We start from the raw sequence: 7,564 nt of genomic DNA, 5'->3' as shown, positions 1-7,564 counted from the left end.
CTCCTTCACCGCCGCAGATGATCTGCCGACTATATCAATGTCATCGGCAAAGCAGATAAGTTGACTGGATCTGTTGAAAATCGTGCCCCGCATTTCGCCCACCGCTCGTCGAATAACACCTTCTACCGCCACGTTGAACATCATGCAGGATAGACCATCACCTTGTCGAAGCCCCCTGCGCGATTCGAATGAACTCGACAATTCACCCGAAATCCGCACACAGCACTGCGTTCCATCCGTCGTCGCCTTGATCAGTCAGGAAGCTGATCTCCCGGAAAGGCGTTCTCGTCCATGATTTTTCATAGCTCGTTACGGTCGATCGTGTCGTATGCGGCTTTGAAGTCGATGAATAGATGGTGCGTAGGGACTTGGTGTTCCCGGCATTTTTGGAGTTGACCGTCCCTCCATGAAGCCGGCCTGATGACTTCCCACGAATCTGTTTGCTTGTGGCGTGAGGCGGCGGAGTAGGATTCGGGACAACACTTTGTAGGCGGCATTGAGCACAGTGATCGCTCGGTAGTTCTCACAGTCCAATTTGTCGCCCTTCTTGTAGATGGGGCATACTACCCCCTCCTTCCACTCCTCCGGTAGCTGTTCTATGTCCCAGATCCGGACTATCAACCGGTGTAGGCAATCGGCCAACTTGTCCGGGCCCATTTTGATGAGTTCAGCTGCGATACCATCCTTCCCAGCCGACTTGTTTCTATTCAGCTGGCGAATGGTTTCCTTAACTTCACTCATCGTTGGGAGTGGCTCCTCTACGTCATTGGCTACGCCGGCGATGTACCTTCCCCCACCGACTTGATCTCCTGCATGTGCGCCGTTCAGGTGTTCACCGAAGTGCTGCTTCCACCTTTTGATCACCTCACGATTGTCCGTCAGGATGCCCGCCGTCCTTATCCCGGCACATTTCGGCTTGCGGCACGAAGCCTTTGCGGGATGCGTTGAGTTTCTGATAGAACTTTCATGTTTTTTGGGAACGATGCATCCGCTCCAGCTCCTCGAGCTCCTCCTCCTCCAGGCTGCAACGAGCGAGGGGTTAGACCAAGTGGAGCGTGATCTGACGAATGTGGGATGCCCGAAAGAACGATTGCCATGAACCGAGTGGGTTGGAGGAAAGTACACGAAAAAGAAAATAAAAGCATGCTTGGGAAAAAACGTGGGGAAAGGCATTTTCCTAGCGGTTCTAGTAAAGTATTCAATTACATTATCGTTGCAATGCTTTACAAAACTATGGAAGCAAAAAGAGATATTTATTGTCATTTTTCCTTTCCTAACTCTTCAATGAGTGGTAGTTGTTTTTGTGTCTTGAGGTGTATATTGCAACATTGAAAATTCTATAAAATGGTATTTTTCACAGAATATTTAGTGACACAGGCGGTACTATTAAATACTTTTTTTCAACGTTTTTTATGCAGCAGTTTACCATGACATTTTTTTTCAAAATATTTTATTTGCAATGCAAGAATCAATGAGTTGCCATGACACGATGTTGTTCTAAAAAGTGATTATGAGCATTTCAAATACGATTTAACTTTTTCCACTAAAAACTCTACCTCAAATATCTCAAATTTTGATAAAAATCTGAAATCCTGCGAAAATTGTCCGATTATGACAAACAAAGTTTTGTACTTTTCAAATTCTTTTGTACCGCTATCCATTTTTTACTAATTTTACTTGATTAACTGTTGTTAGCAATCAATAATGTATAGTTTAAATTCTTCAAGTGATTATTTTCGTTACAAACGCCGTCTCGATTCAGAAGTTTTCTACAACTCGAATGTAATTCAATTTGTCTGGAACATCTACTCAGTTCAGGCACAGACTAAATTTAACGTATGGCACAAACATTTTATGTAGCTTTCGGTAGAAGCTGTTTTAAATTCGAAACACAATCGTCGATCCGGTTCGTAGATGCTGATTGCAAAGCAATGAAATCATTTCTTCTGCTTCCGGTTAATGGTAGAGAAGATTGGGGAGACTTGAGACTTCCTTGTTTTCATCATATCTTTTTTTCATTAAATTAGCAACTCGCCGTCATTTACAGATTCTGGAAGGATGTAATTTGAGGCATCAGGAACGATACTTGGTCCTGTACACTGTACATGAAGTATAGCTTAGTTCATTAAAAATGGGACAGTTACGAATGCGTGAAAACCATTCATTTCACCGAAAAACATTCTATCGAAGAAATAATGGTATTCTTAAGATAATTCATGAAAAAAATTTAAAAAAAATATTTATCTTGTTGTTGTAAGACATATTTCTACCTAATATTTGATTTCTCCCATCGGCCAGCGCCCACTTTTTCAGTCATGTTAGTGATCAGTATTTCAACTTATACTTCGTTAAATTTGTATTTTGATTATTTTTGTGCCACTAAAAATGTTTTACTGGAATGTCTGCTGGAAAAATCTGACAAAAACGAAACAAACCATCATAGATTGAACTTCATGTATATTAATTGATCAGCAAGATCGTGAAAGAGCGAAAACCAAAATTTGTGTTTTAAAAAGTGTAGTTTTTTCCAAAGGAGCAGATTCTTGAAAAATCATTACATTTTTCACAAAACAACCAGCAAATCGAGGCAGTGCGAACGGGGGGGGGGGGGGGGGGAGCGGAGTTTAGGGGTTAAACCCCCTCCCCATGGACATTTTTTATACAAGTAAAATTTTCACTGTATTATCAGGTAATTGGTTGATCTTAAAAGGTGTTTAAAAATAAGTGTTAACGAGCAAGGCAGGAATTTATCTCGCCTCCGCACAGTGGTTCAAAATGAAAAAAAGTTGGTAAAAATTATTAAGAAGCTTTTTTGTTAAAGATTATAAGCGGAAAGTTGAAAAAAATATGAAATCGGATTTTTTCAAAGTTTTCTGTTTTTTCGATAACTGCCAAAACGGGGTTCGAGCTTTATACTGGAAAATTGAATGATTTTCAATTATTTATGAGTATTTTTGTTAAAATTAGGTGTGGGCTCCAAATTTCCTCTAGTTTAGCTTTATTAATAGGTACTAAAACTGATGTCTTATGGTGAAGTTGCATATATATATATCGAAGCAAACAATGCTTGGTTTACGATGTTTAAATACTTTAAAATTTTCATTTTTGATCTAAACAGCTTTCCGTTCAAAGCTATTGTATTCAAAATATAGCAAAAACAAGCAGCTAATTTTAAGATATGTTTTACATGAGGCTTTCACCTATCCAACGGTATATAATATACCACGGCAATCGGCAGCGCGAGCTATATTTTGCTTCCGAAAAATGAATAGAGTAAATTGAAAAATTTTTATCATCAAATTTTGGGTTATCAATCAAGCGAAACTTTATTAGTTCATTATATTGATGATGTTTTTCATCTTAAAACTGTAATATAGATTATAATTTATCACTTCGGTATAGACGTTTCTAAATTTTTAAAAATATAGATGCCTTTTTTATTTGTTTGGAGTAAACAATAAAAAATCTTATTTTTTATTTTTGTGTTTCAGATGTCGTTCTTGTTTGTTTCATGGAAGGTGTATAAAAAGTTCTAGAAAATATTCAATTACATCAAAACGTTCCTTGAATATTGGAGATTCGATTTCAAAACAAAAAATTTGGTTGTTGCTGACATGAAAAATGGACTTTTTTCCAGCTTTTGGCGATTTGAGCCACTGTGCTCCGGCGGAATTTAGTCTAAAATCACCCTAGGCTTGACACATTTCATTTAACGACATTATATGGCGTTCAAGAATTGAAACTAATTTCTATTTAATTGTAAATTTCGATTTTCAATTCAATTAACTTTTTGTATTCAAACTCTATACTATGCCACAAAATTTACATTTCTTCAAGGTGCAATGAATTTTAAAGGTAATTTTGACTGATTTGGATTCCGTGAATTTAAACATGCAATTTTTCTATCAGCATTTGTAATTGAAATAACTTTTGATAAAAGGTTGAAATTATTTAAGAAAGTTCTGCATTTTTTGACAAAATTTTCTAACAAAAACATAAAATTTTATAATAAAATTTAAAATTAATTATCAACTTTCCTCAAGATATTAAGATCCTTCAAGTAATTTTGAGTTATTGGAAAAAAGTTTTAGAAGTTTTCTATTTGTTTTATTTTTCCCCATTTAACGAATTTTCAAAGAAGTTTTAAACCGAATTGAATTTAAGAATTTTTAAAGCATGAATCTAAACATTTTGCAGGTTTCAACAAAGTTGTAAAATGAAATCAAGTAACTGTTGAATTTTACTTTTTTAGATCATGCATCATCATCATCATCAAAATATTATTCCTTAATAAAGTCCCAATTTTACAAAAGATTCGTGTTCAGGATGCTAAAATCTACTAAATTAAACATTAGCACCAAAATGGTCCTCCCTTGAGTTATCAATTAAATTCAACGAATACGTTTTTAAAATGTATTTTGTACATCTCGGTGGTCAAGTGGTTAGCGTGCTAAGACGATAATCTCTGGTCCACTGATGACATGGGTTCGATTCCCATCTCGATACTGGATGTTAAATGTTAATCTTAAGTTGTCCGTGTCATACATTCAGTCTGTAAAGCCTTAGTCGGCTAAGACGGTATATGTCTTTTAAAAAATGGTAAGTGGTGTTCATCTTCAATTTGAAAAAAATATTTTTTTTAAACTTCACATTTTGTTTAAATTTTCAAATGATTTTAATGAATTTTGAGGTGCCAAACAATTTAATTTGTAGAAATATATTTAATCAATTTGTCTATTTTTTTCATTTCTGAATTTTCGGTGTTCTAAAAACATTAGCCTTTATTTTTTTCATAATCAAAAATTCACAGATAAAATCGCGATTATTATTTTTTTTTTGTAATTCAAAACACTGCGGCGGAGTTTTTCAATCAACGCTTCAGTTGAAAATGAAAAAAAAAAGAAATGTGAATTAAGATCAATAATAAATACAAATTATTATCATTTTCCCAATGATTAATCATGGTCAATTTTTACCTGATGTTACTTGTTATATTTATTCTAGAATTCTTTTTTTTTTCAAAATCAGTGTTTTGAAAATATTTATTTCAAATGTCAAAGCTTCGAAATTATTTTGAAAAAAATTTCTAGTTCAGAATAAGAAACATCATTCTGAAAAAATTATCAATGACCTACCGAAAATATCAACTACTTTGACTGTGATTTGTTTTGGAAGTTTTTATTCAATTTATCAGTAAATTATTTATTTTTGAGTTTGTGTGATAATTTCGAGTAAGAAAATCATGTTAGAGATCTTTTTCCTTATTTAATGTATGTTTTTGTATTTTAACTCAAGGGATCAATTGAACCCATAGCTTACATTTAAGAAAACTTTTTCTCAAAGAAGTTACCATTGCACAGAGGTCAGCAATGTAAAAACCGTAATCGTTGCTTGCAACTTTTATGTTTTGCATTTTATCCTTTAAGTGTTTTGGAAGAAGTTTTACAGTAAAATGAGCACTAGAGGAGTTTTTATTTAATAACTTTTTTGTGGTAATTTTTAAAACATACATACTTCAAGGTAGTTTTAATGAACAAAATTCGTATATCAGTGGAACATTATAAGCATATAATATAATGTAAGCTCTTCGAGTTATAACATGGTTTAGCAAAATAAATGTATCTCGCTTGGATAAAAATGGATACAAACGATTTAGACACTATTTCATAGACAAAACCTTGATGATCAATTTGCGTATAGTGCGAGCTGTCGAAAGCTCGTAAAATTGAGGCCGAAAATGCACTATCTTTATGCATTTTCTCAGTATAGCTCAAAAGCTTACTTTTACATGCTTATAATGTTCGATAAAAACACATATTTTATTCTTCTTCTTCTTCTTCTTCTTCTTCTTCTTCTTCTAACACCAACATGGCCAATACTTGTATGCATCCTGGAAAATGAAAAACTTGCGTTCTTCATTTTTCTTTTCAACATAGTATCTGATACATAGAACATGCATTGCAGATACTACTACGGCCAGGCCAACCATGAGATGTAAAACGCAAAAGATACAGGAACAAGGGAGGAATAAAGCGTGGAGTTCCCTGCCAAACGCTTCATATGTTTATGTTAGATATGATTATGTTCAGTTTGTAAAGTTGAAATCATAATGAAAAACAAAAATGGATTGATCTCACCCGAAACTTCCGGAAGCTGACGTTAATATCACAGGTAACCAAAACTTTCAGCAGTCAACAGGATTTGTATGTTTTTCTTGCAGACATTTTGTTTATCACAATCGATATGATATGACTGATAAACCTTCCGGGTTTTCTCAGTTTTTAATTTTCTATAACTTTCACTGAACCTCTTGATCCTTCAAACTGTAATTTTGATTTTTTCCTCCTAAATTCCATAAAGATTTTGAAAATTTTCGAGAGCGGCTGTCAAACACATCTTCAAGCAAACGATGCTTACTTAGATCTCTTCGATAAAAACACATATTTTATTTATTTAAACAACTTTATAGAATATTTTGTAAATTTAAAACTTATCAGAAAAAAAATTATGTAAAAAAAAGTTATTAAGCTTGTTTTCGTATTTTACACTGTAACTCGGAAGATGAATGTGAGACAAATTTTCATTAAATTTTTTTTTTTAACAAGTTTGTCAAGAGATGGAACAAACGGATTAGAAGTTGAATTTTTTATCTCACTCAAAAGGAGACTAAAAAAATAGTAACATTTTCTTAGAGAGCTCATTTTAATGTTAATCTTCTTCGAAGATAAAATGCAAAACAAAAGTTGTAAGCGACGATCACGTTTTTTTACCATTGTGCATTGCTCTGAAATTATGATATTTTGATATTCAATTCAATGATTGCCATATTGGAATAGTTTTTTCATTTTGGAATGAAGAAAGATATTTAAGTCACATTTTGTTAAATATTTAATCAGAAGTTCAATAACTCGAAAATATTTCTTTTATTTCTAAGGTTGTTTTGCTCCATTAGGCACATTTTTCTAGAACAGTAGTTTTTTGTTAGAGATTCCAGTTAAAAGATAGTTATTGCTAAGGGATCAAGTCACCCCATATCTCCTCATTCTACCCAATAGTTTTAAATTGTTAATTGTATTAAAATTTTATTTTAACTAAAAAAACAGTGATTTTCTTTCAGAACTTTTTTATAATCTAATCTGGTTCAAAGATATTGTGTTATACATACGGTTATATATTTTTTTCTATACGTACAATCTCGCAATACATTTTGAGTAAATTTGAATAATTTTCTTCCGATTAAACCCCCCATCAATCAGCGACGGAGACCAACCGGTAGTCTTCACAGATGACACAAAATCTTCAACCTAAATTCGAGTAACGGTTCGTTTATTCGTTGTCCATCGATAGGCTCGCCGCCCGTAAATACTCACCTGTTTTAGTATTCACTTTGAGTTACACGTTATGCACAGACAAACAGACAGGACACTCGTTTTTCGTTTTTCGCAAGCTCTTTCAAAGCTAGGCAATGTCGACACTAGAGTGCACTAAAATCACTAAAACGAAAATTAAGTTTTTTGATCATGGTAGCAGTGCATCTCCAGTTTCATCTCCATGGTGCTTGTAA

This window comes from Uranotaenia lowii, chromosome 2 (genome assembly GCF_029784155.1).
Source record: "Uranotaenia lowii strain MFRU-FL chromosome 2, ASM2978415v1, whole genome shotgun sequence".
In the NCBI taxonomy this organism is placed as follows: Eukaryota; Metazoa; Arthropoda; class Insecta; order Diptera; family Culicidae; genus Uranotaenia; species Uranotaenia lowii.
Note: the sequence above shows the minus strand (reverse complement) of the source record.